Source organism: Chrysemys picta, unplaced genomic scaffold (genome assembly GCF_011386835.1).
Source record: "Chrysemys picta bellii isolate R12L10 unplaced genomic scaffold, ASM1138683v2 scaf267, whole genome shotgun sequence".
Classification (NCBI taxonomy): domain Eukaryota; kingdom Metazoa; phylum Chordata; order Testudines; family Emydidae; genus Chrysemys; species Chrysemys picta.
This window is the reverse complement of record NW_027052974.1, coordinates 56,446-82,626: the sequence shown is the minus strand read 5'-3', so window position 1 is coordinate 82,626 and position 26,181 is coordinate 56,446. Positions and strand designations below refer to the sequence as shown.

The 26,181-nt window shown below is 52.3% G+C and overlaps 1 protein-coding gene across 37 annotated transcripts in view; it reads left to right on the top strand.

Moving 5' to 3' along the window:
* The first annotated feature begins 181 nt into the window (after nucleotides 1-181).
* The window catches only part of LOC135978446 (uncharacterized), a 57,969-nt gene continuing 31,969 nt past the window's right edge, over nucleotides 182-26,181 (top strand). For 35 of the 37 annotated variants that reach the window (XR_010595825.1, XR_010595822.1, XR_010595824.1 and 32 more), the window contains exons 1-4: nucleotides 221-358; nucleotides 1,566-1,652; nucleotides 2,018-2,136; nucleotides 3,453-3,595. The gene's annotated coding sequence lies outside the window, so the exon portion shown is untranslated. Of the gene's footprint in view, nucleotides 359-1,565; nucleotides 1,653-2,017; nucleotides 2,137-3,452; nucleotides 3,596-4,711; nucleotides 4,805-26,181 lie in introns of those variants that run through there. The other 2 variants (XR_010595860.1, XR_010595826.1) reach the window with 2 other exon arrangements.

The following is a 26,181-nucleotide window of genomic DNA, read 5'->3' as shown; positions in this document are numbered from 1 at the left end:
CATTCTCTGGCCAGCAATTCCAGAGGTTGAGTGTGCGTTGTGTGCTTTTTAATTGTATCTATAAAGGTGTAATGGGACAGGGAGAAGAAGAACATACACCGATGATAACTTTTGTTTTTCCCTCTTGTATTCTGCTTAGTAGGAAGGAGAAAGAAGTCAAGGGTAAGAGCCCAGCCCCGGTGTGAGATGGAAGGCACGCAAGAGCCATGAGACAGTGAGCATTGTTGATGCCAGGCTATGGCAATGCCATCTAGCTGGAAACGGAGCAGCCGTCACTGTCAGTGAGCTAAGTGTCTGGTTTGGTGAGGAGTCTGGTCACGGCCCACATGGCTCCAGGCAGGGATGCGCCGTTAGCTTGGTCTGTACAAAATCAGTACCTTAGTAAGATATTAAATCCTTTGTTATGCCTACAATCTTTGGAAACATATTTTTTAAAGTTGGTGAAATTTCATAAACGTGTATTGTTGGGTGAGCTTCCCTGGTCATGCCACTCTAGGTATCCTCTCTGAAGCAGGCCATATTCAGTAGCGGACGTGAGCAGGGGTCTGAGAGTAGCCCTCGGCCTGTGTCTCCAGTCACCAAGTTGCACCACACATGTTATGTGGAGGGTCCAGAGCTCTGCACAGCACTCCGGGCTGACCTGCTCCAGGCTGGGCTCCTGGGTCCTAACCCTCGTGGTTACTGCTCCCCGAGGGCTCTGCTGGCCCTGGAGCCCGACCCCAACCCGAGCGGCGCTTAAGGTCTGTGAGCGGTCGAAGGGCGGCCGGGAACTGAGGAGCAGCCACAGCCCCGGGACCCCACACAGCACAAGGACAAGGGTGGGGAGCGCTGTGGCTGCCTGCATCATTGCGCCACCTAGCGTAGCAGTCGCCCTACCCTGCCTGGCTCTGGCCTCTGGGCTGGTGAATGGCTGGAGCCTCTGAGGGGCGGAGGCAGAACTTGCACTTCAGTGAGGGGTGAGGCTCGTGGTGGTGGGGGGGATGCAGCTGCCACAGTTTTCTGTCTACCCCACCTCAGCTCCCCCAGTGAGGAAGGGGCTGGTGCTGCCCCTGCTGCCCACAGGCTGTCACTGCTCCTCCAGGGCAGATGCATGCTGCGCATTTCCCCAACTGGCCACCGGGTGTCACCGCTGCTCCAGGAGAAACACAGTCTGTATGTTACCCTGCCTGCCCGCCGGATGGCGGTGATGGTCCAAGGCAGATAGCTCAGACATTACCCCGGCTGGCCACCGAGTATCAGTGCAGCGCTGTGGGGGGGGGGGGGGGAAATGATTTCTGCCTTACCCTGAGTGGCTACGTAGTGTCTGTGTTGCTCCACGAGGGAAATGCTTTGTGCTTTGCCGCGAGCGGTCACCAAGTGTCACTGCTGCTGCATGGGGGACATGCTCTGTGCATTGCCGTGATTGGCCACTGGGTGTCACTGTTGCTCCAGGGCAACTACATTCTGAGAAATAGCCCAGGTGGCCTCTAAGATACATGTGTGGTAAAGGCTGAGTACAGACGTCTGCTTCCCTTTAGGTGGGGTTTGGTTTGTAATAAAAGTTTTCCTCCTTGTTCTGGGTGCAGAGGGAGAATTTCCCTATATTGGGAGCAGCTGATCTTCCTGGACAGGGAGGAGCATGTTCACCTGAGCAGAGGCCTGGAACCGGAAAGGTGAGTACAGGTGCTGAATTTGTCCTTCTTCCTATGTGTCTCTCTCTGAGCTCTCATATGTTGGCCAACATACTCTCTCTCTCTCCCCTTGTCCTGTCTCTTTGTATAGAAGATGGGCAATGGTGCATGCTCACAGGCTTGGTCTGGGGCGTCTGCAACCCACTGGGGCATTGGGAGGGGGAAGAGAAACATGATGGTACTAGATCCTCCATTGGTAGTGGTGGGGGTGACTGTGGGAGTTGACTGTCACTGTTCATCAAGTGGGGCTGATGTACAGTGGATGGGAGAGGGAGGGCAGTATCTCGTACACCAATAGACCTTTGGGCAGTGATGGCTCCTGCTTGGGTTATATGCTGTGTTTGCAGAGGAATCGCCCAGGACCCCAGCCAGAGGAGAAACTGGAAGAAGTGAACCTGAGCAGCCTGGACATCCTTGTAAGCAGAGATGAACAGTCCTCCGCTTTCTGTCTTCTGCATGACTGGCTGTGAGTGAACAATTATGGCACTCTATTCCTCATCCGTACCACTCTAGTTTTCTTCCACCATTCTCCTGCTGCTCTCTGGCCCTGCTGTATCATGGCACACAGTGTCACTGTTGCTCCTTAAGGAAATGCTCTGTGCATTACCCCAGGTGAAAAGAAGAACAGGAGTACTGGTGGCACCTTGGAGACTAACAAATTTATTAGAGCATAAGCTTTCGTGGACTACAGCCCACTTCTTCGGATGCATCCGAAGAAGTGGGCTGTAGTCCACGAAAGCTTATGCTCTAATAAATTTGTTAGTCTCTAAGGTGCCACCAGTACTCCTGTTCTTCTTTTTGTGGATACAGACTAAAACGGCTGCTACTCTGAAACCTGTCATTACCCCAGGTGTCCACCCAGTGCCACTGTTGCTCCATGGGGGAAATGCTTTGTGCATTACCTGGATTAGCCACCCAGTGTCACTGTTGCTTTATTTGCGAAATGCTCTGTGCAACTATACAGAGTGTCCACCCGGTGTCAATATTGCTTCATGAAGGAAATGCTCTGTGATTACCCGGGGTGGCCACACAGTCTCATTTTTGCTTCATGAGAGAAATGTTCTGTGCAATTACACTGAGTGGCCACCGGGCGTCACTGCTGTTCCGCAGGGGAAAAGCTCCGACCATTTCCCCGATTGGCCATGTAGTGTCTCTGTTGCTCCATGAAAGAAATGCTCTGTGCAGTCGTCCAACTGGCCGCCCAATGTCACTGCTGCTTCTTAAGGGATTACTCTGAGGGTACTGCAGGTGACAACACAGTGTCACTGTTGATCAATGGGGGAAATTCTTTGTGCATTACCCCTTGTGGCCACCTAGTCAGTCTTGCTCCCTGAAATGCTTTGTGAATTACCTGGATTAGCCATCCAGTGTCACTGTTGCTCCCTTTGGAACTACTTTGTGCATTACCTCGAGTGGCCACCAGGTGCCACTCCAGCTCCCTGAAATGTTTACAGATGTCACTGTTGCTCCAGTAGGGTAATGCTTTGTGCATTACCCAAAGTGGCCACATGGTGTCATTGTTACTTCATGTGGGAAATGCTCTGTGCTATTACATCGAGTGGCCACCTGGTGTCACTGTTACTGCCTAAGGAAAATGCTTTGTGCATTCCCCTGGTGGGCCACCTGGTGTCACTGTTGCTCCACGAGAGAAATGATCACTCAGTTTCTGTTCATCCAGTGGGGCTGATGTAGATGGGATGGGAGAGGGAGGCAGGGATGAGGGCAAGATTTCACACACCAATAGAGATTTGTGTAGTGATGGCTCATGCTTGGCTTTTGCAGCTGCGCTTGCAGAGGAATTGGCCAGGAGCCCCAGCCACAGGAGAAGCTGGCACAAGTGGACCTGAGCAACCTGGATATCCTTCTAAGCAGATATGAACAGTCCTCAGGTTTCCGCCTCCCAGATAATTGGCTCTGAGTGAGAGGTCAGTGCTTTGAATTCCTCATGTGTGCTCCCTCTAGTTTCTTCACAGGCCGTGTGCTTCCTCGTTGGGTACGGGCTCTGTGGTATCAAGGATGCGGAGGGGCCACAGTCTACTCTGCAGAGTGACTATGTCGGGTGCCGTTAAGGGGGACAATACAGGGAGGAGAAAAGGGAAAGAGACCTGAACCCTGATTACAGGGCAGTCACATTTTCGTTAGTAAAATATTCCTCCTTTACACAAGGCGGGGGAGGAGTCCTGAATGTGAAAAGATCTGGAAATGAACAGGTAAGGGAGGGATCCTGCTGAGTGTCCCCTTTCCAATCAATCCTCCGTCCCTCAGCGACACCCTTCCCGACTTAGAGGTATAAGACCTTACACCCTGGTTACAGGGCAGTCATTTTGCCAGGCGTGTCAAAGTGACCTGTTAATTTGCATGGCAAAGGAGACCGAAACCCTCCTTACAGGGTGGTCCTTAAGCCAGGGGCCTTCCAATGGGCCAGAGCGAAAAGCGCTGTAAAGGAGAGACCTCCGTTCCCTCGGAAGTGGGTGGTCTCGTTGCCCAGCGAGTGCCAACGGCCCAAGAGGAGTTAGAAAGGGGAGACCTGCACCCTTCTGACAGGGAGAGGTCAACGGCCCGGGGCATTTTAAAGTCTAGGTCCTAAGGAGCTGAAACCCACAGAGACCTCAACCCGTTTTAAAGGGGACTCGCTCCTCCTCAGCTATGGAAGGGACCCATAAAGCATTTTGGTTGGCAAGGAATGGACCGTGATCCTTGTTTACAGGGAGGTCCTTTTACCGGGCACCTGAAGGGGGATTAAGCCTGTGAGGAGAAGTGTCGAACCCGATCCCTCGGTACAGGGGTGCGGTGTGTGCTGTGTGTGCGGTGTGTGCAGCCGTTGGCCGTGGCTTTTTCTTCCCTTTTCCTGCAGTTTCTTTGGTGCTTGTGTCGTCTTGTCCATTTTGTCCTTTGAGTTGCTAGAAAGAGAGAGGTGAAGCGGGTTAGCTGTGGCTCAGTAGAGAGCACGTGTACAAGGTAGATTCAGATGACATTGGCAAGGTACTCGGCCCTGCCGGAAATTACCCTAATGCCTACTTTTCGGCACCGATCTCTTTCAGAGCGCAGGAGAGCTTGCGGCAGAAGGCGGGTCCAGGTGGATGCAGAGGACGCGGGCTTTGACTTGGCTGAGTGCGTGAGTGAGGAGGGCACGGGACAGCTAGTAGGGCAAACCCTGAACCCTCTCAAGAGGCTGGTTTCTAGAACTATCTTCCAAATGGCAGTGTTACCTTGTGAAAGGCAGGGAAAGACCCACACCCTAGTTAGAGGGAGCTCACTTTGGACCTTGGCGTGAAGAGGGCCGATGCAGAGAGGAGAAAAGGGAAAGCGACCTGAACCCTGATTACAGGGCAGTCACCCTTTCTTTAATATAATACACCTCCTTTACACAATGAGGGTGGGGGGAGTCCTGAATGTGAAAAGATCTGGAAATGAACAGGTAAGGGAGGGATCCTGCTGAGTGTCCCCTTTCCAATCAATCCTCAGTCCCTCAACGACACCCTTCCCGACTTACCTCCTAACCCACCAAGAAAATGACAACTTTGTGCCCCCTACCTTTACCAGAAAAGACCCCTTTTACTTGTGACGCGGTCCTGTTAGTAGGGTTAGGTGCACCCACGTGCCGGCTCTGAATACCACCGCATCTACCTACAACATCTCAACATGAACACATTTCAGAAAGGACCGCCACCTCAATCTCTTCCAACGTAGCCCGAGGAATCTCCTCTCTTTATCACCAAAGAGACACAAGGCCAGGAATTCGGACACAACAAACGGAGCTGTCCGAATCCCTACAGTTGACGCTCGTCAGTCCGACAGCGTTCTTTCTTGTGCACAAGAAAACAAAGGGTGAAAGTTGTGGTTGGTTGAGCGGTGTAAATTGGGCAGGGCAAAAGGACTTGAGGAAGGATTACACGGAAGTGAGGGTCCGAAAGGAGCCCCCCACCTCCCCTGTTCATTTCCAGACTTTGTGACGTTTGCTTGGCTGGGCCATTTCTTGGCTTTTTTGAGAAAAGGGGCGAATTTTCCACGGCCTCCGCCATCCCCTTACAGCCGCCCCTTCGCCACACCATGTTCCATCTGACCGGGATAGGTCCCAAATAAGATTTCACTTCAAATCTCAAAAAAGCCAAGTAGAAATCATTCTGTGGGAATTTACTGTGACTAAGAGAAACAGAAGTTCAACTCTTCTCAAGTGGTGGAGGGTCGGGGGGAGTCGCTAAGCCACAGGCACAGAAAGGCTCCCCTAGCTTAAGCGTGAGAGGTATAAGACCTTACACCCTGGTTACAGGGCAGTCATTTTGCCGGGCGTGTCAAAGTGACCTGTTAATTTGCATGGCAAAGGAGACCGAAACCCTCCTTACAGGGTGGTCCTTAAGCCAGGGGCCTTCCAATGGGCCAGAGCGAAAAGCGCTGTAAAGGAGAGACCTCCGTTCCCTCGGAAGTGGGTGGTCTCGTTGTCCAGCGAGTGCCAACGGCCCAAGAGGAGTTAGAAAGGGGAGACCTGCACCCTTCTGACAGGGAGAGGTCAACGGCCCGGGGCATTTTAAAGGCTAGGTCCTAAGGAGCTGAAACCCACAGAGACCTCAACCCGTTTTAAAGGGGGCTCGCTCCTCCTCAGCTATGGAAGGGACCCATAAAGCATTTTGGTTGGCAAGGAATGGACCGTGATCCTTGTTTACAGGGAGGTCCTTTTACCGGGCACCTGAAGGGGGATTAAGCCTGTGAGGAGAAGTGTCGAACTCGATCCCTCGGTACAGGGGTGCGGTGTGTGCGGTGTGTGCAGCCGTTGGCCGTGGCTTTTTCTTCCCTTTTCCTGCAGTTTCTTTGGTGCTTGTGTCGTCTTGTCCATTTTGTCCTTTGAGTTGCTAGAAAGAGGGAGGTGAAGCGGGTTAGCTGTGGCTCAGTAGAGAGCACGTGTACAAGGTAGATTCAGATGACATTGGCAAGGTACTCGGCCCTGCCGGAAATTACCCTAATGCCTACTTTTCGGCACCGATCTCTTTCAGAGCGCAGGAGAGCTTGCGGCAGAAGGCGGGTCCAGGTGGATGCAGAGGACGCGGGCTTTGACTTGGCTGAGTGCGTGAGTGAGGAGGGCACGGGACAGCTAGTAGGGCAAACCCTGAACCCTCTCAAGAGGCTGGTTTCTAGAACTATCTTCCAAATGGCAGTGTTACCTTGTGAAAGGCAGGGAAAGACCCACACCCTAGTTAGAGGGAGCTCACTTTGGACCTTGGCGTGAAGAGGGCCGATGCAGAGAGGAGAAAAGGGAAAGCGACCTGAACCCTGATTACAGGGCAGTCACCCTTTCTTTAATATAATACACCTCCTTTACACAATGAGGGTGGGGGGAGTCCTGAATGTGAAAAGATCTGGAAATGAACAGGTAAGGGAGGGATCCTGCATAGTGTCCCCTTTCCAATCAATCCTCCGTCCCTCAGCGACACCCTTCCCGACTTACCTCCTACCCCACCAAGAAAATGACAACTTTGTGCCCCCTACCTTTACCAGAAAAGACCCCTTTTACTTGTGACGCGGTCCTGTTAGTAGGGTTAGGTGCACCCACGTGCCGGCTCTGAATACCACCGCATCTACCTACAACATCTCAACATGAACACATTTCAGAAAGGACCGCCACCTCAGTCTCTTCCAACGTAGCCCGAGGAATCTCCTCTCTTTATCACCAAAGAGACACAAGGCCGGGAATTCGGACACAACTAACGGAGCTGTCCGAATCCCTACAGTTGACGCTCGTCAGTCCGACGGCGTTCTTTCTTGTGCACAAGAAAACAAAGGGGAAAGTTGTGGTTGGTTGAGCGGTGTAAATTGGGCAGGGGAAAAGGACTTGAGGAAGGATTACACGGAAGTGAGGGTCCGAAAGGAGCCCCCCACCTCCCCTGTTCATTTCCAGACTTTGTGACGTTTGCTTGGCTGGGCCATTTCTTGGCTTTTTTGAGAAAAGGGGCGAATTTTCCACGGCCTCCGCCATCCCCTTACAGCCGCCCCTTCGCCACACCATGTTCCATCTGACCGGGATAGGTCCCAAATAAGATTTCACTTCAAATCTCAAAAAAGCCAAGTAGAAATCATTCTGTAGGAATTTACTGTGACTAAGAGAAACAGAAGTTTAACTCTTCTCAAGTGGTGGAGGGTCGGGGGGAGTCGCTAAGCCACAGGCACAGAAAGGCTCCCCTAGCTTAAGCGTGAGAGGTATAAGACCTTACACCCTGGTTACAGGGCAGTCATTTTGCCGGGCGTGTCAAAGTGACCTGTGGCTTAATTTGCATGGCAAAGGAGACCGAAACCCTCCTTACAGGGTGGTCCTTAAGCCAGGGGCCTTCCAATGGGCCAGAGCGAAAAGCGCTGTAAAGGAGAGACCTCCGTTCCCTCGGAAGTGGGTGGTCTCGTTGCCCAGCGAGTGCCAACGGCCCAAGAGGAGTTAGAAAGGGGAGACCTGCACCCTTCTGACAGGGAGAGGTCAACGGCCCGGGGCATTTTAAAGGCTAGGTCCTAAGGAGCTGAAACTCACAGAGACCTCAACCCGTTTTAAAGGGGGCTCGCTCCTCCTCAGCTATGGAAGGGACCCATAAAGCATTTTGGTTGGCAAGGAATGGACCGTGATCCTTGTTTACAGGGAGGTCCTTTTACCGGGCACCTGAAGGGGGATTAAGCCTGTGAGGAGAAGTGTCGAACCCGATCCCTCGGTACAGGGGTGCGGTGTGTGCTGTGTGTGCGGTGTGTGCAGCCGTTGGCCGTGGCTTTTTCTTCCCTTTTCCTGCAGTTTCTTTGGTGCTTGTGTCGTCTTGTCCATTTTGTCCTTTGAGTTGCTAGAAAGAGAGAGGTGAAGCGGGTTAGCTGTGGCTCAGCAGAGAGCACGTGTACAAGGTAGATTCAGATGACATTGGCAAGGTACTCGGCCCTGCCGGAAATTACCCTAATGCCTACTTTTCGGCACCGATCTCTTTCAGAACGCAGGAGAGCTTGCGGCAGAAGGCGGGTCCAGGTGGATGCAGAGGACGCGGGCTTTGACTTGGCTGAGTGCGTGAGTGAGGAGGGCACGGGACAGCTAGTAGGGCAAACCCTGAACCCTCTCAAGAGGCTGGTTTCTAGAACTATCTTCCAAATGGCAGTGTTACCTTGTGAAAGGCAGGGAAAGACCCACACCCTAGTTAGAGGGAGCTCACTTTGGACCTTGGCGTGAAGAGGGCCGATGCAGAGAGGAGAAAAGGGAAAGCGACCTGAACCCTGATTACAGGGCAGTCACCCTTTCTTTAATATAATACACCTCCTTTACACAATGAGGGTGGGGGGAGTCCTGAATGTGAAAAGATCTGGAAATGAACAGGTAAGGGAGGGATCCTGCTGAGTGTCCCCTTTCCAATCAATCCTCAGTCCCTCAGCGACACCCTTCCCGACTTACCTCCTACCCCACCAAGAAAATGACAACTTTGTGCCCCCTACCTTTACCAGAAAAGACCCCTTTTACTTGTGACGCGGTCCTGTTAGTAGGGTTAGGTGCACCCACGTGCCAGCTCTGAATACCACCGCATCTACCTACAACATCTCAACATGAACACATTTCAGAAAGGACCGCCACCTCAATCTCTTCCAACGTAGGCCGAGGAATCTCCTCTCTTTATCACCAAAGAGACACAAGGCCCGGAATTCGGACACAACAAATGGAGCTATCCGAATCCCTACAGTTAACGCTCGTCAGTCCGACAGCGTTCTTTCTTGTGCACAAGAAAACAAAGGGGAAAGTTGTGGTTGGTTGAGCGGTGTAAATTGGGCAGGGCAAAAGGACTTGAGGAAGGATTACACGGAAGTGAGGGTCCGAAAGGAGCCCCCCACCTCCCCTGTTCATTTCCAGACTTTGTGACGTTTGCTTGGTTGGGCCATTTCTTGGCTTTTTTGAGAAAAGGGGCGAATTTTCCACGGCCTCCGCCATCCCCTTACAGCCGCCCCTTCGCCACACCATGTTCCATCTGACCGGGATAGGTCCCAAATAAGATTTCACTTCAAATCTCAAAAAAGCCAAGTAGAAATCATTCTGTGGGAATTTACTGTGACTAAGAGAAACAGAAGTTCAACTCTTCTCAAGTGGTGGAGGGTCGGGGGGAGTCGCTAAGCCACAGGCACAGAAAGGCTCCCCTAGCTTAAGCGTGAGAGGTATAAGACCTTACACGCTGGTTACAGGGCAGTCATTTTGCCGGGCGTGTCAAAGTGACCTGTGGCTTAATTTGCATGGCAAAGGCGACCGAAACCCTCCTTACAGGGTGGTCCTTAAGCCAGGGGCCTTCCAATGGGCCAGAGCGAAAAGCGCTGTAAAGGAGAGACCTCCGTTCCCTCGGAAGTGGGTGGTCTCGTTGCCCAGCGAGTGCCAACGGCCCAAGAGGAGTTAGAAAGGGGAGACCTGCACCCTTCTGACAGGGAGAGGTCAACGGCCCGGGGCATTTTAAAGGCTAGGTCCTAAGGAGCTGAAACTCACAGAGACCTCAACCCGTTTTAAAGGGGGCTCGCTCCTCCTCAGCTATGGAAGGGACCCATAAAGCATTTTGGTTGGCAAGGAATGGACCGTGATCCTTGTTTACAGGGAGGTCCTTTTACCGGGCAGCTGAAGGGGGATTAAGCCTGTGAGGAGAAGTGTCGAACCCGATCCCTCGGTACAGGGGTGCGGTGTGTGCGGTGTGTGCAGCCGTTGGCCGTGGCTTTTTCTTCCCTTTTCCTGCAGTTTCTTTGGTGCTTGTGTCGTCTTGTCCATTTTGTCCTTTGAGTTGCTAGAAAGAGAGAGGTGAAGCGGGTTAGCTGTGGCTCAGCAGAGAGCACGTGTACAAGGTAGATTCAGATGACATTGGCAAGGTACTCGGCCCTGCCGGAAATTACCCTAATGCCTACTTTTCGGCACCGATCTCTTTCAGAGCGCAGGAGAGCTTGCGGCAGAAGGCGGGTCCAGGTGGATGCAGAGGACGCGGGCTTTGACTTGGCTGAGTGCGTGAGTGAGGAGGGCACGGGACAGCTAGTAGGGCAAACCCTGAACCCTCTCAAGAGGCTGGTTTCTAGAACTATCTTCCAAATGGCAGTGTTACCTTGTGAAAGGCAGGGAAAGACCCACACCCTAGTTAGAGGGAGCTCACTTTGGACCTTGGCGTGAAGAGGGCCGATGCAGAGAGGAGAAAAGGGAAAGCGACCTGAACCCTGATTACAGGGCAGTCACCCTTTCTTTAATATAATACACCTCCGTTACACAATGAGGGTGGGGGGAGTCCTGAATGTGAAAAGATCTGGAAATGAACAGGTAAGGGAGGGATCCTGCTGAGTGTCCCCTTTCCAATCAATCCTCAGTCCCTCAGCGACACCCTTCCCGACTTACCTCCTACCCCACCAAGAAAATGACAACTTTGTGCCCCCTACCTTTACCAGAAAAGACCCCTTTTACTTGTGACGCGGTCCTGTTAGTAGGGTTAGGTGCACCCACGTGCCAGCTCTGAATACCACCGCATCTACCTACAACATCTCAACATGAACACATTTCAGAAAGGACCGCCACCTCAATCTCTTCCAACGTAGCCCGAGGAATCTCCTCTCTTTATCACCAAAGAGACACAAGGCCCGGAATTCGGACACAACAAATGGAGCTATCCGAATCCCTACAGTTAACGCTCGTCAGTCCGACAGCGTTCTTTCTTGTGCACAAGAAAACAAAGGGGAAAGTTGTGGTTGGTTGAGCGGTGTAAATTGGGCAGGGCAAAAGGACTTGAGGAAGGATTACACGGAAGTGAGGGTCCGAAAGGAGCCCCCCACCTCCCCTGTTCATTTCCAGACTTTGTGACGTTTGCTTGGTTGGGCCATTTCTTGGCTTTTTTGAGAAAAGGGGCGAATTTTCCACGGCCTCCGCCATCCCCTTACAGCCGCCCCTTCGCCACACCATGTTCCATCTGACCGGGATAGGTCCCAAATAAGATTTCACTTCAAATCTCAAAAAAGCCAAGTAGAAATCATTCTGTGGGAATTTACTGTGACTAAGAGAAACAGAAGTTCAACTCTTCTCAAGTGGTGGAGGGTCGGGGGGAGTCGCTAAGCCACAGGCACAGAAAGGCTCCCCTAGCTTAAGCGTGAGAGGTATAAGACCTTACACGCTGGTTACAGGGCAGTCATTTTGCCGGGCGTGTCAAAGTGACCTGTGGCTTAATTTGCATGGCAAAGGCGACCGAAACCCTCCTTACAGGGTGGTCCTTAAGCCAGGGGCCTTCCAATGGGCCAGAGCGAAAAGCGCTGTAAAGGAGAGACCTCCGTTCCCTCGGAAGTGGGTGGTCTCGTTGCCCAGCGAGTGCCAACGGCCCAAGAGGAGTTAGAAAGGGGAGACCTGCACCCTTCTGACAGGGAGAGGTCAACGGCCCGGGGCATTTTAAAGGCTAGGTCCTAAGGAGCTGAAACTCACAGAGACCTCAACCCGTTTTAAAGGGGGCTCGCTCCTCCTCAGCTATGGAAGGGACCCATAAAGCATTTTGGTTGGCAAGGAATGGACCGTGATCCTTGTTTACAGGGAGGTCCTTTTACCGGGCAGCTGAAGGGGGATTAAGCCTGTGAGGAGAAGTGTCGAACCCGATCCCTCGGTACAGGGGTGCGGTGTGTGCTGTGTGTGCAGCCGTTGGCCGTGGCTTTTTCTTCCCTTTTCCTGCAGTTTCTTTGGTGCTTGTGTCGTCTTGTCCATTTTGTCCTTTGAGTTGCTAGAAAGAGAGAGGTGAAGCGGGTTAGCTGTGGCTCAGTAGAGAGCACGTGTACAAGGTAGATTCAGATGACATTGGCAAGGTACTCGGCCCTGCCGGAAATTACCCTAATTCCTACTTTTCGGCACCGATCTCTTTCAGAGCGCAGGAGAGCTTGCGGCAGAAGGCGGGTCCAGGTGGATGCAGAGGACGCGGGCTTTGACTTGGCTGAGTGCGTGAGTGAGGAGGGCACGGGACAGCTAGTAGGGCAAACCCTGAACCCTCTCAAGAGGCTGGTTTCTAGAACTATCTTCCAAATGGCAGTGTTACCTTGTGAAAGGCAGGGAAAGACCCACACCCTAGTTAGAGGGAGCTCACTTTGGACCTTGGCGTGAAGAGGGCCGATGCAGAGAGGAGAAAAGGGAAAGCGACCTGAACCCTGATTACAGGGCAGTCACCCTTTCTTTAATATAATACACCTCCGTTACACAATGAGGGTGGGGGAGTCCTGAATGTGAAAAGATCTGGAAATGAACAGGTAAGGGAGGGATCCTGCTGAGTGTCCCCTTTCCAATCAATCCTCCTTCCCTCAGCGACACCCTTCCCGACTTACCTCCTACCCCACCAAGAAAATGACAACTTTGTGCCCCCTACCTTTACCAGAAAAGACCCCTTTTACTTGTGACGTGGTCCTGTTAATAGGGTTAGGTGCACCCACCTGCCGGCTCTGATACCACCGCATCTACCTACAACATCTCAACATGAACACATTTCAGAAAGGACCGCCACCTCAGTCTCTTCCAACGTAGCCCGAGGAAACTCCTCTCTTTATCACCAAAGAGACACAAGGCCAGGAATTCGGACACAACAAACGGAGCTGTCCGAATCCCTACAGTTAACGCTCGTCAGTCCGACAGCGTTCTTTCTTGTGCACAAGAAAACAAAGGGGAAAGTTGTGGTTGGTTGAGCGGTGTAAATTGGGCAGGGCAAAAGGACTTGAGGAAGGATTACACGGAAGTGAGGGTCCGAAAGGAGCCCCCCACCTCCCCTGTTCATTTCCAGACTTTGTGACGTTTGCTTGGTTGTGCCATTTCTTAGCTTTTTTGAGAAAAGGGGCGAATTTTCCACGGCCTCCTCCATCCCCTTACAGCCGCCCCTTCGCCACACCATGTTCCATCTGACCGGGATAGGTCCCAAATAAGATTTCACTTCAAATCTCAAAAAAGCCAAGTAGAAATCATTCTGTGGGAATTTACTGTGACTAAGAGAAACAGAAGTTCAACTCTTCTCAAGTGGTGGAGGGTCGGGGGGAGTCGCTAAGCCACAGGCACAGAAAGGCTCCCCTAGCTTAAGCGTGAGAGGTATAAGACCTTACACCCTGGTTACAGGGCAGTCATTTTGCCGGGCGTGTCAAAGTGACCTGTGGCTTAATTTGCATGGCAAAGGAGACCGAAACCCTCCTTACAGGGTGGTCCTTAAGCCAGGGGCCTTCCAATGGGCCAGAGCGAAAAGCGCTGTAAAGGAGAGACCTCCGTTCCCTCGGAAGTGGGTGGTCTCGTTGCCCAGCGAGTGCCAACAGCCCAAGAGGAGTTAGAAAGGGGAGACCTGCACCCTTCTGACAGGGAGAGGTCAACGGCCCGGGGCATTTTAAAGGCTAGGTCCTAAGGAGCTCAAACCCACAGAGACCTCAACCCTTTTTAAAGGGGGTTCGCTCCGCCTCAGCTATGGAAGGGACCCATAAAGCATTTTGGTTAGCAAGGAATGGACCGTGATCCTTGTTTACAGGGAGGTCCTTTTACCGGGCACCTGAAGGGGGATTAAGCCTGTGAGGAGAAGTGTCGAACCCGATCCCTCGGTACAGGGGTGCGGTGTGTGCTGTGTGTGCGGTGTGTGCAGCCGTTGGCCGTGGCTTTTTCTTCCCTTTTCCTGCAGTTTCTTTGGTGCTTGTGTCGTCTTGTCCATTTTGTCCTTTGAGTTGCTAGAAAGAGAGAGGTGAAGCGGGTTAGCTGTGGCTCAGTAGAGAGCACGTGTACAAGGTAGATTCAGATGACATTGGCAAGGTACTCGGCCCTGCCGGAAATTACCCTAATGCCTACTTTTCGGCACCGATCTCTTTCAGAGCGCAGGAGAGCTTGCGGCAGAAGGCGGGTCCAGGTGGATGCAGAGGACGCGGGCTTTGACTTGGCTGAGTGCGTGAGTGAGGAGGGCACGGGACAGCTAGTAGGGCAAACCCTGAACCCTCTCAAGAGGCTGGTTTCTAGAACTATCTTCCAAATGGCAGTGTTACCTTGTGAAAGGCAGGGAAAGACCCACACCCTAGTTAGAGGGAGCTCACTTTGGACCTTGGCGTGAAGAGGGCCGATGCAGAGAGGAGAAAAGGGAAAGCGACCTGAACCCTGATTACAGGGCAGTCACCCTTTCTTTAATATAATACACCTCCGTTACACAATGAGGGTGGGGGAGTCCTGAATGTGAAAAGATCTGGAAATGAACAGGTAAGGGAGGGATCCTGCTGAGTGTCCCCTTTCCAATCAATCCTCAGTCCCTCAACGACACCCTTCCCGACTTACCTCCTAACCCACCAAGAAAATGACAACTTTGTGCCCCCTACCTTTACCAGAAAAGACCCCTTTTACTTGTGACGCAGTCCTGTTAGTAGGGTTAGGTGCACCCACGTGCCGGCTCTGAATACCACCGCATCTACCTACAACATCTCAACATGAACACATTTCAGAAAGGACCGCCACCTCAATCTCTTCCAACGTAGCCCGAGGAATCTCCTCTCTTTATCACCAAAGAGACACAAGGCCAGGAATTCGGACACAACTAACGGAGCTGTCCGAATCCCTACAGTTGACGCTCGTCAGTCCGACAGCGTTCTTTCTTGTGCACAAGAAAACAAAGGGTGAAAGTTGTGGTTGGTTGAGCGGTGTAAATTGGGCAGGGCAAAAGGACTTGAGGAAGGATTACACGGAAGTGAGGGTCCGAAAGGAGCCCCCCACCTCCCCTGTTCATTTCCAGACTTTGTGACGTTTGCTTGGCTGGGCCATTTCTTGGCTTTTTTGAGAAAAGGGGCGAATTTTCCACGGCCTCCGCCATCCCCTTACAGCCGCCCCTTCGCCACACCATGTTCCATCTGACCGGGATAGGTCCCAAATAAGATTTCACTTCAAATCTCAAAAAAGCCAAGTAGAAATCATTCTGTAGGAATTTACTGTGACTAAGAGAAACAGAAGTTCAACTCTTCTCAAGTGGTGGAGGGTCGGGGGGAGTCGCTAAGCCACAGGCACAGAAAGGCTCCCCTAGCTTAAGCGTGAGAGGTATAAGACCTTACACCCTGGTTACAGGGCAGTCATTTTGCCGGGCGTGTCAAAGTGACCTGTTAATTTGCATGGCAAAGGAGACCGAAACCCTCCTTACAGGGTGGTCCTTAAGCCAGGGGCCTTCCAATGGGCCAGAGCGAAAAGCGCTGTAAAGGAGAGACCTCCGTTCCCTCGGAAGTGGGTGGTCTCGTTGCCCAGCGAGTGCCAACGGCCCAAGAGGAGTTAGAAAGGGGAGACCTGCACCCTTCTGACAGGGAGAGGTCAACGGCCCGGGGCATTTTAAAGTCTAGGTCCTAAGGAGCTGAAACCCACAGAGACCTCAACCCGTTTTAAAGGGGGCTCGCTCCTCCTCAGCTATGGAAGGGACCCATAAAGCATTTTGGTTGGCAAGGAATGGACCGTGATCCTTGTTTACAGGGAGGTCCTTTTACCGGGCAGCTGAAGGGGGATTAAGCCTGTGAGGAGAAGTGTCGAACCCAATCCCTCGGTACAGGGGTGCGGTGTGTGCTGTGTGTGCAGCCGTTGGCCATGGCTTTTTCTTCCCTTTTCCTGCAGTTTCTTTGGTGCTTGTGTCGTCTTGTCCATTTTGTCCTTTGAGTTGCTAGAAAGAGGGAGGTGAAGCGGGTTAGCTGTGGCTCAGTAGAGAGCACGTGTACAAGGTAGATTCAGATGACATTGGCAAGGTACTAGGCCCTGCCGGAAATTACCCTAATGCCTACTTTTCGGCACCGATCTCTTTCAGAGCGCAGGAGAGCTTGCGGCAGAAGGCGGGTCCAGGTGGATGCAGAGGACGCGGGCTTTGACTTGGCTGAGTGCGTGAGTGAGGAGGGCACGGGACAGCTAGTAGGGCAAACCCTGAACCCTCTCAAGAGGCTGGTTTCTAGAACTATCTTCCAAATGGCAGTGTTACCTTGTGAAAGGCAGGGAAAGACCCACACCCTAGTTAGAGGGAGCTCACTTTGGACCTTGGCGTGAAGAGGGCCGATGCAGAGAGGAGAAAAGGGAAAGCGACCTGAACCCTGATTACAGGGCAGTCACCCTTTCTTTAATATAATACACCTCCTTTACACAATGAGGGTGGGGGAGTCCTGAATGTGAAAAGATCTGGAAATGAACAGGTAAGGGAGGGATCCTGCTGAGTGTCCCCTTTCCAATCAATCCTCCGTCCCTCAGCGACACCCTTCCCGACTTACCTCCTACCCCACCAAGAAATGACAACTTTGTGCCCCCTACCTTTACCAGAAAAGACCCCTTTTACTTGTGACGCGGTCCTGTTAGTAGGGTTAGGTGCACCCACGTGCCGGCTCTGAATACCACCGCATCTACCTACAACATCTCAACATGAACACATTTCAGAAAGGACCGCCACCTCAATCTCTTCCAACGTAGCCCGAGGAATCTCCTCTCTTTATCACCAAAGAGACACAAGGCCAGGAATTCGGACACAACTAACGGAGCTGTCCGAATCCCTACAGTTGACGCTCGTCAGTCTGACAGCGTTCTTTCTTGTGCACAAGAAAACAAAGGGTGAAAGTTGTGGTTGGTTGAGCGGTGTAAATTGGGCAGGGCAAAAGGACTTGAGGAAGGATTACACGGAAGTGAGGGTCCGAAAGGAGCCCCCCACCTCCCCTGTTCATTTCCAGACTTTGTGATGTTTGCTTGTTTGGGCCATTGCTTGGCTTTTTTGAGAAAAGGGGCGAATTTTCCACGGCCTCCACCATCCCCTTACAGCCGCCCCTTCGCCACACCATGTTCCATCTGACCGGGATAGGTCCCAAATAAGATTTCACTTCAAATCTCAAAAAAGCCAAGTAGAAATCATTCTGTGGGAATTTACTGTGACTAAGAGAAACAGAAGTTCAACTCTTCTCAAGTGGTGGAGGGTCGGGGGGAGTCGCTAAGCCACAGGCACAGAAAGGCTCCCCTAGCTTAAGCGTGAGAGGTATAAGACCTTACACCCTGGTTACAGGGCAGTCATTTTGCCGGGCGTGTCAAAGTGACCTGTTAATTTGCATGGCAAAGGAGACCGAAACCCTCCTTACAGGGTGGTCCTTAAGCCAGGGGCCTTCCAATGGGCCAGAGCGAAAAGCGCTGTAAAGGAGAGACCTCCGTTCCCTCGGAAGTGGGTGGTCTCGTTGTCCAGCGAGTGCCAACGGACCAAGAGGAGTTAGAAAGGGGAGACCTGCACCCTTCTGACAGGGAGAGGTCAATGGCCCAAACGGCATTTTAAAGGCTAGGTCCTAAGGAGCTCAAACCCACAGAGACCTCAACCCGTTTTAAAGGGGGCTCGCTCCTCCTCAGCTATGGAAGGGACCCATAAAGCATTTTGGTTGGCAAGGAATGGACCGTGATCCTTGTTTACAGGGAGGTCCTTTTACCGGGCAGCTGAAGGGGGATTAAGCCTGTGAGGAGAAGTGTCGAACCCGATCCCTCGGTACAGGGGTGCGGTGTGTGCTGTGTGTGCGGTGTGTGCAGCCGTTGGCCGTGGCTTTTTCTTCCCTTTTCCTGCAGTTTCTTTGGTGCTTGTGTCCTCTTGTCCATTTTGTCCTTTGAGTTGCTAGAAAGAGAGAGGTGAAGCGGGTTAGCTGTGGCTCAGTAGAGAGCACGTGTACAAGGTAGATTCAGATGACATTGGCAAGGTACTCGGCCCTGCCGGAAATTACCCTAATTCCTACTTTTCGGCACCGATCTCTTTCAGAGCGCAGGAGAGCTTGCGGCAGAAGGCGGGTCCAGGTGGATGCAGAGGACGCGGGCTTTGACTTGGCTGAGTGCGTGAGTGAGGAGGGCACGGGACAGCTAGTAGGGCAAACCCTGAACCCTCTCAAGAGGCTGGTTTCTAGAACTATCTTCCAAATGGCAGTGTTACCTTGTGAAAGGCAGGGAAAGACCCACACCCTAGTTAGAGGGAGCTCACTTTGGACCTTGGCGTGAAGAGGGCCGATGCAGAGAGGAGAAAAGGGAAAGTGACCTGAACCCTGATTACAGGGCAGTCACCCTTTCTTTAATATAATACACCTCCGTTACACAATGAGGGTGGGGGGAGTCCTGAATGTGAAAAGATCTGGAAATGAACAAGTAAGGGAGGGATCCTGCTGAGTGTCCCCTTTCCAATCAATCCTCCGTCCCTCAGCGACATCGTTCCCGACTTACCTCCTACCCCACCAAGAAAATGACAACTTTGTGCCCCCTACCTTTACCAGAAAAGACCCCTTTTACTTGTGACGCGGTCCTGTTAGTAGGGTTAGGTGCACCCACGTGCCGGCTCTGAATACCACCGCATGTACCTACAACATCTCAACATGAACATATTTCAGAAAGGACCGCCACCTCAGTCTCTTCCAACGTAGCCCGAGGAATCTCCTCTCTTTATCACCAAAGAGACACAAGGCCTGGAATTCAGACACAACTAACGGAGCTGTCCGAATCCCTACAGTTGACGCTCGTCAGTCCGACAGTGTTCTTTCTTGTGCACAAGAAAACAAAGGGGAAAGTTGTGGTTGGTTGAGCGGTGTAAATTGGGCAGGGCAAAAGGACTTGAGGAAGGATTACACGGAAGTGAGGGTCCGAAAGGAGCCCCCCACCTCCCCTGTTCATTTCCAGACTTTGTGACGTTTGCTTGGTTGGGCCATTTCTTGGCTTTTTTGAGAAAAGGGGCGAATTTTCCACGGCCTCCGCCATCCCCTTACAGCCGCCCCTTTGCCACACCATGTTCCATCTGACCGGGATAGGTCCCAAATAAGATTTCACTTCAAATCTCAAAAAAGCCAAGTAGAAATCATTCTGTGGGAATTTACTGTGACTAAGAGAAACAGAAGTTCAACTCTTCACAAGTGGTGGAGGGTCGGGGGGAGTCGCTAAGCCACAGGCACAGAAAGGCTCCCCTAGCTTAAGCGTGAGAGGTATAAGACCTTACACCCTGGTTACAGGGCAGTCATTTTGCCGGGCGTGTCAAAGTGACCTGTGGCTTAATTTGCATGGCAAAGGAGACCGAAACCCTCCTTACAGGGTGGTCCTTAAGCCAGGGGCCTTCAATGGGCCAGAGCGAAAAGCGCTGTAAAGGAGAGACCTCCGTTCCCTCGGAAGTGGGTGGTCTCGTTGCCCAGCGAGTGCCAACGGCCCAAGAGGAGTTAGAAAGGGGAGACCTGCACCCTTCTGACAGGGAGAGGTCAACGGCCCGGGGCATTTTAAAGGCTAGGTCCTAAGGAGCTCAAACCCACAGAGACCTCAACCCGTTTTAAAGGGGGCTCGCTCCTCCTCAGCTGTGGAAGGGACCCATAAAGCATTTTGGTTGGCAAGGAATGGACCGTGATCCTTGTTTACAGGGAGGTCCTTTTACCGGGCACCTGAAGGGGGATTAAGCCTGTGAGGAGAAGTGTCGAACCCGATCCCTCGGTACAGGGGTGCGGTGTGTGCGGTGTGTGCAGCCGTTGGCCGTGGCTTTTTCTTCCCTTTTCCTGCAGTTTCTTTGGTGCTTGTGTCGTCTTGTCCATTTTGTCCTTTGAGTTGCTAGAAAGAGAGAGGTGAAGCGGGTTAGCTGTGGCTCAGCAGAGAGCACGTGTACAAGGTAGATTCAGATGACATTGGCAAGGTACTCGGCCCTGCCGGAAATTACCCTAATGCCTACTTTTCGGCACCGATCTCTTTCAGAGCGCAGGAGAGCTTGCGGCAGAAGGCGGGTCCAGGTGGATGCAGAGGACGCGGGCTTTGACTTGGCTGAGTGCGTGAGTGAGGAGGGCACGGGACAGCTAGTAGGGCAAACCCTGAACCCTCTCAAGAGGCTGGTTTCTAGAACTATCTTCCAAATGGCAGTGTTACCTTGTGAAAGGCAGGGAAAGACCCACACCCTAGTTAGAGGGAGCTCACTTTGGACCTTGGCGTGAAGAGGGCCGATGCAGAGAGGAGAAAAGGGAAAGCGACCTGAACCCTGATTACAGGGCAGTCACCCTTTCTTTAATATAATACACCTCCGTTACACAATGAGGGTGGGGGGAGTCCTGAATGTGAAAAGATCTGGAAATGAACAGGTAAGGGAGGGATCCTGCTGAGTGTCCCCTTTCCAATCAATCCTCAGTCCCTCAGCGACACCCTTCCCGACTTACCTCCTACCCCACCAAGAAAATGACAACTTTGTGCCCCCTACCTTTACCAGAAAAGACCCCTTTTACTTGTGACGCGGTCCTGTTAGTAGGGTTAGGTGCACCCACGTGCCAGCTCTGAATACCACCGCATCTACCTACAACATCTCAACATGAACACATTTCAGAAAGGACCGCCACCTCAATCTCTTCCAACGTAGCCCGAGGAATCTCCTCTCTTTATCACCAAAGAGACACAAGGCCCGGAATTCGGACACAACAAATGGAGCTGTCCGAATCCCTACAGTTAACGCTCGTCAGTCCGACAGCGTTCTTTCTTGTGCACAAGAAAACAAAGGGGAAAGTTGTGGTTGGTTGAGCGGTGTAAATTGGGCAGGGCAAAAGGACTTGAGGAAGGATTACACGGAAGTGAGGGTCCGAAAGGAGCCCCCCACCTCCCCTGTTCATTTCCAGACTTTGTGACGTTTGCTTGGTTGGGCCATTTCTTGGCTTTTTTGAGAAAAGGGGCGAATTTTCCACGGCCTCCGCCATCCCCTTACAGCCGCCCCTTCGCCACACCATGTTCCATCTGACCGGGATAGGTCCCAAATAAGATTTCACTTCAAATCTCAAAAAAGCCAAGTAGAAATCATTCTGTGGGAATTTACTGTGACTAAGAGAAACAGAAGTTCAACTCTTCTCAAGTGGTGGAGGGTCGGGGGGAGTCGCTAAGCCACAGGCACAGAAAGGCACCCCTAGCTTAAGCGTGAGAGGTATAAGACCTTACACGCTGGTTACAGGGCAGTCATTTTGCCGGGCGTGTCAAAGTGACCTGTGGCTTAATTTGCATGGCAAAGGCGACCGAAACCCTCCTTACAGGGTGGTCCTTAAGCCAGGGGCCTTCCAATGGGCCAGAGCGAAAAGCGCTGTAAAGGAGAGACCTCCGTTCCCTCGGAAGTGGGTGGTCTCGTTGCCCAGCGAGTGCCAACGGCCCAAGAGGAGTTAGAAAGGGGAGACCTGCACCCTTCTGACAGGGAGAGGTCAACGGCCCGGGGCATTTTAAAGGCTAGGTCCTAAGGAGCTGAAACTCACAGAGACCTCAACCCGTTTTAAAGGGGGCTCGCTCCTCCTCAGCTATGGAAGGGACCCATAAAGCATTTTGGTTGGCAAGGAATGGACCGTGATCCTTGTTTACAGGGAGGTCCTTTTACCGGGCAGCTGAAGGGGGATTAAGCCTGTGAGGAGAAGTGTCGAACCCGATCCCTCGGTACAGGGGTGCGGTGTGTGCTGTGTGTGCAGCCGTTGGCCGTGGCTTTTTCTTCCCTTTTCCTGCAGTTTCTTTGGTGCTTGTGTCGTCTTGTCCATTTTGTCCTTTGAGTTGCTAGAAAGAGAGAGGTGAAGCGGGTTAGCTGTGGCTCAGTAGAGAGCACGTGTACAAGGTAGATTCAGATGACATTGGCAAGGTACTCGGCCCTGCCGGAAATTACCCTAATTCCTACTTTTCGGCACCGATCTCTTTCAGAGCGCAGGAGAGCTTGCGGCAGAAGGCGGGTCCAGGTGGATGCAGAGGACGCGGGCTTTGACTTGGCTGAGTGCGTGAGTGAGGAGGGCACGGGACAGCTAGTAGGGCAAACCCTGAACCCTCTCAAGAGGCTGGTTTCTAGAACTATCTTCCAAATGGCAGTGTTACCTTGTGAAAGGCAGGGAAAGACCCACACCCTAGTTAGAGGGAGCTCACTTTGGACCTTGGCGTGAAGAGGGCCGATGCAGAGAGGAGAAAAGGGAAAGCGACCTGAACCCTGATTACAGGGCAGTCACCCTTTCTTTAATATAATACACCTCCGTTACACAATGAGGGTGGGGGAGTCCTGAATGTGAAAAGATCTGGAAATGAACAGGTAAGGGAGGGATCCTGCTGAGTGTCCCCTTTCCAATCAATCCTCCTTCCCTCAGCGACACCCTTCCCGACTTACCTCCTACCCCACCAAGAAAATGACAACTTTGTGCCCCCTACCTTTACCAGAAAAGACCCCTTTTACTTGTGACGTGGTCCTGTTAATAGGGTTAGGTGCACCCACCTGCCGGCTCTGATACCACCGCATCTACCTACAACATCTCAACATGAACACATTTCAGAAAGGACCGCCACCTCAGTCTCTTCCAACGTAGCCCGAGGAAACTCCTCTCTTTATCACCAAAGAGACACAAGGCCAGGAATTCGGACACAACAAACGGAGCTGTCCGAATCCCTACAGTTAACGCTCGTCAGTCCGACAGCGTTCTTTCTTGTGCACAAGAAAACAAAGGGGAAAGTTGTGGTTGGTTGAGCGGTGTAAATTGGGCAGGGCAAAAGGACTTGAGGAAGGATTACACGGAAGTGAGGGTCCGAAAGGAGCCCCCCACCTCCCCTGTTCATTTCCAGACTTTGTGACGTTTGCTTGGTTGTGCCATTTCTTAGCTTTTTTGAGAAAAGGGGCGAATTTTCCACGGCCTCCTCCATCCCCTTACAGCCGCCCCTTCGCCACACCATGTTCCATCTGACCGGGATAGGTCCCAAATAAGATTTCACTTCAAATCTCAAAAAAGCCAAGTAGAAATCATTCTGTGGGAATTTACTGTGACTAAGAGAAACAGAAGTTCAACTCTTCTCAAGTGGTGGAGGGTCGGGGGGAGTCGCTAAGCCACAGGCACAGAAAGGCTCCCCTAGCTTAAGCGTGAGAGGTATAAGACCTTACACCCTGGTTACAGGGCAGTCATTTTGCCGGGCGTGTCAAAGTGACCTGTGGCTTAATTTGCATGGCAAAGGAGACCGAAACCCTCCTTACAGGGTGGTCCTTAAGCCAGGGGCCTTCCAATGGGCCAGAGCGAAAAGCGCTGTAAAGGAGAGACCTCCGTTCCCTCGGAAGTGGGTGGTCTCGTTGCCCAGCGAGTGCCAACAGCCCAAGAGGAGTTAGAAAGGGGAGACCTGCACCCTTCTGACAGGGAGAGGTCAACGGCCCGGGGCATTTTAAAGGCTAGGTCCTAAGGAGCTCAAACCCACAGAGACCTCAACCCTTTTTAAAGGGGGTTCGCTCCGCCTCAGCTATGGAAGGGACCCATAAAGCATTTTGGTTAGCAAGGAATGGACCGTGATCCTTGTTTACAGGGAGGTCCTTTTACCGGGCAGCTGAAGGGGGATTAAGCCTGTGAGGAGAAGTGTCGAACCCGATCCCTCGGTACAGGGGTGCGGTGTGTGCTGTGTGTGCGGTGTGTGCAGCCGTTGGCCGTGGCTTTTTCTTCCCTTTTCCTGCAGTTTCTTTGGTGCTTGTGTCGTCTTGTCCATTTTGTCCTTTGAGTTGCTAGAAAGAGAGAGGTGAAGCGGGTTAGCTGTGGCTCAGTAGAGAGCACGTGTACAAGGTAGATTCAGATGACATTGGCAAGGTACTCGGCCCTGCCGGAAATTACCCTAATGCCTACTTTTCGGCACCGATCTCTTTCAGAGCGCAGGAGAGCTTGCGGCAGAAGGCGGGTCCAGGTGGATGCAGAGGACGCGGGCTTTGACTTGGCTGAGTGCGTGAGTGAGGAGGGCACGGGACAGCTAGTAGGGCAAACCCTGAACCCTCTCAAGAGGCTGGTTTCTAGAACTATCTTCCAAATGGCAGTGTTACCTTGTGAAAGGCAGGGAAAGACCCACACCCTAGTTAGAGGGAGCTCACTTTGGACCTTGGCGTGAAGAGGGCCGATGCAGAGAGGAGAAAAGGGAAAGCGACCTGAACCCTGATTACAGGGCAGTCACCCTTTCTTTAATATAATACACCTCCGTTACACAATGAGGGTGGGGGAGTCCTGAATGTGAAAAGATCTGGAAATGAACAGGTAAGGGAGGGATCCTGCTGAGTGTCCCCTTTCCAATCAATCCTCAGTCCCTCAACGACACCCTTCCCGACTTACCTCCTAACCCACCAAGAAAATGACAACTTTGTGCCCCCTACCTTTACCAGAAAAGACCCCTTTTACTTGTGACGCAGTCCTGTTAGTAGGGTTAGGTGCACCCACGTGCCGGCTCTGAATACCACCGCATCTACCTACAACATCTCAACATGAACACATTTCAGAAAGGACCGCCACCTCAATCTCTTCCAACGTAGCCCGAGGAATCTCCTCTCTTTATCACCAAAGAGACACAAGGCCAGGAATTCGGACACAACTAACGGAGCTGTCCGAATCCCTACAGTTGACGCTCGTCAGTCCGACAGCGTTCTTTCTTGTGCACAAGAAAACAAAGGGTGAAAGTTGTGGTTGGTTGAGCGGTGTAAATTGGGCAGGGCAAAAGGACTTGAGGAAGGATTACACGGAAGTGAGGGTCCGAAAGGAGCCCCCCACCTCCCCTGTTCATTTCCAGACTTTGTGACGTTTGCTTGGCTGGGCCATTTCTTGGCTTTTTTGAGAAAAGGGGCGAATTTTCCACGGCCTCCGCCATCCCCTTACAGCCGCCCCTTCGCCACACCATGTTCCATCTGACCGGGATAGGTCCCAAATAAGATTTCACTTCAAATCTCAAAAAAGCCAAGTAGAAATCATTCTGTAGGAATTTACTGTGACTAAGAGAAACAGAAGTTCAACTCTTCTCAAGTGGTGGAGGGTCGGGGGGAGTCGCTAAGCCACAGGCACAGAAAGGCTCCCCTAGCTTAAGCGTGAGAGGTATAAGACCTTACACCCTGGTTACAGGGCAGTCATTTTGCCGGGCGTGTCAAAGTGACCTGTTAATTTGCATGGCAAAGGAGACCGAAACCCTCCTTACAGGGTGGTCCTTAAGCCAGGGGCCTTCCAATGGGCCAGAGCGAAAAGCGCTGTAAAGGAGAGACCTCCGTTCCCTCGGAAGTGGGTGGTCTCGTTGCCCAGCGAGTGCCAACGGCCCAAGAGGAGTTAGAAAGGGGAGACCTGCACCCTTCTGACAGGGAGAGGTCAACGGCCCGGGGCATTTTAAAGTCTAGGTCCTAAGGAGCTGAAACCCACAGAGACCTCAACCCGTTTTAAAGGGGGCTCGCTCCTCCTCAGCTATGGAAGGGACCCATAAAGCATTTTGGTTGGCAAGGAATGGACCGTGATCCTTGTTTACAGGGAGGTCCTTTTACCGGGCAGCTGAAGGGGGATTAAGCCTGTGAGGAGAAGTGTCGAACCCAATCCCTCGGTACAGGGGTGCGGTGTGTGCTGTGTGTGCAGCCGTTGGCCATGGCTTTTTCTTCCCTTTTCCTGCAGTTTCTTTGGTGCTTGTGTCGTCTTGTCCATTTTGTCCTTTGAGTTGCTAGAAAGAGGGAGGTGAAGCGGGTTAGCTGTGGCTCAGTAGAGAGCACGTGTACAAGGTAGATTCAGATGACATTGGCAAGGTACTAGGCCCTGCCGGAAATTACCCTAATGCCTACTTTTCGGCACCGATCTCTTTCAGAGC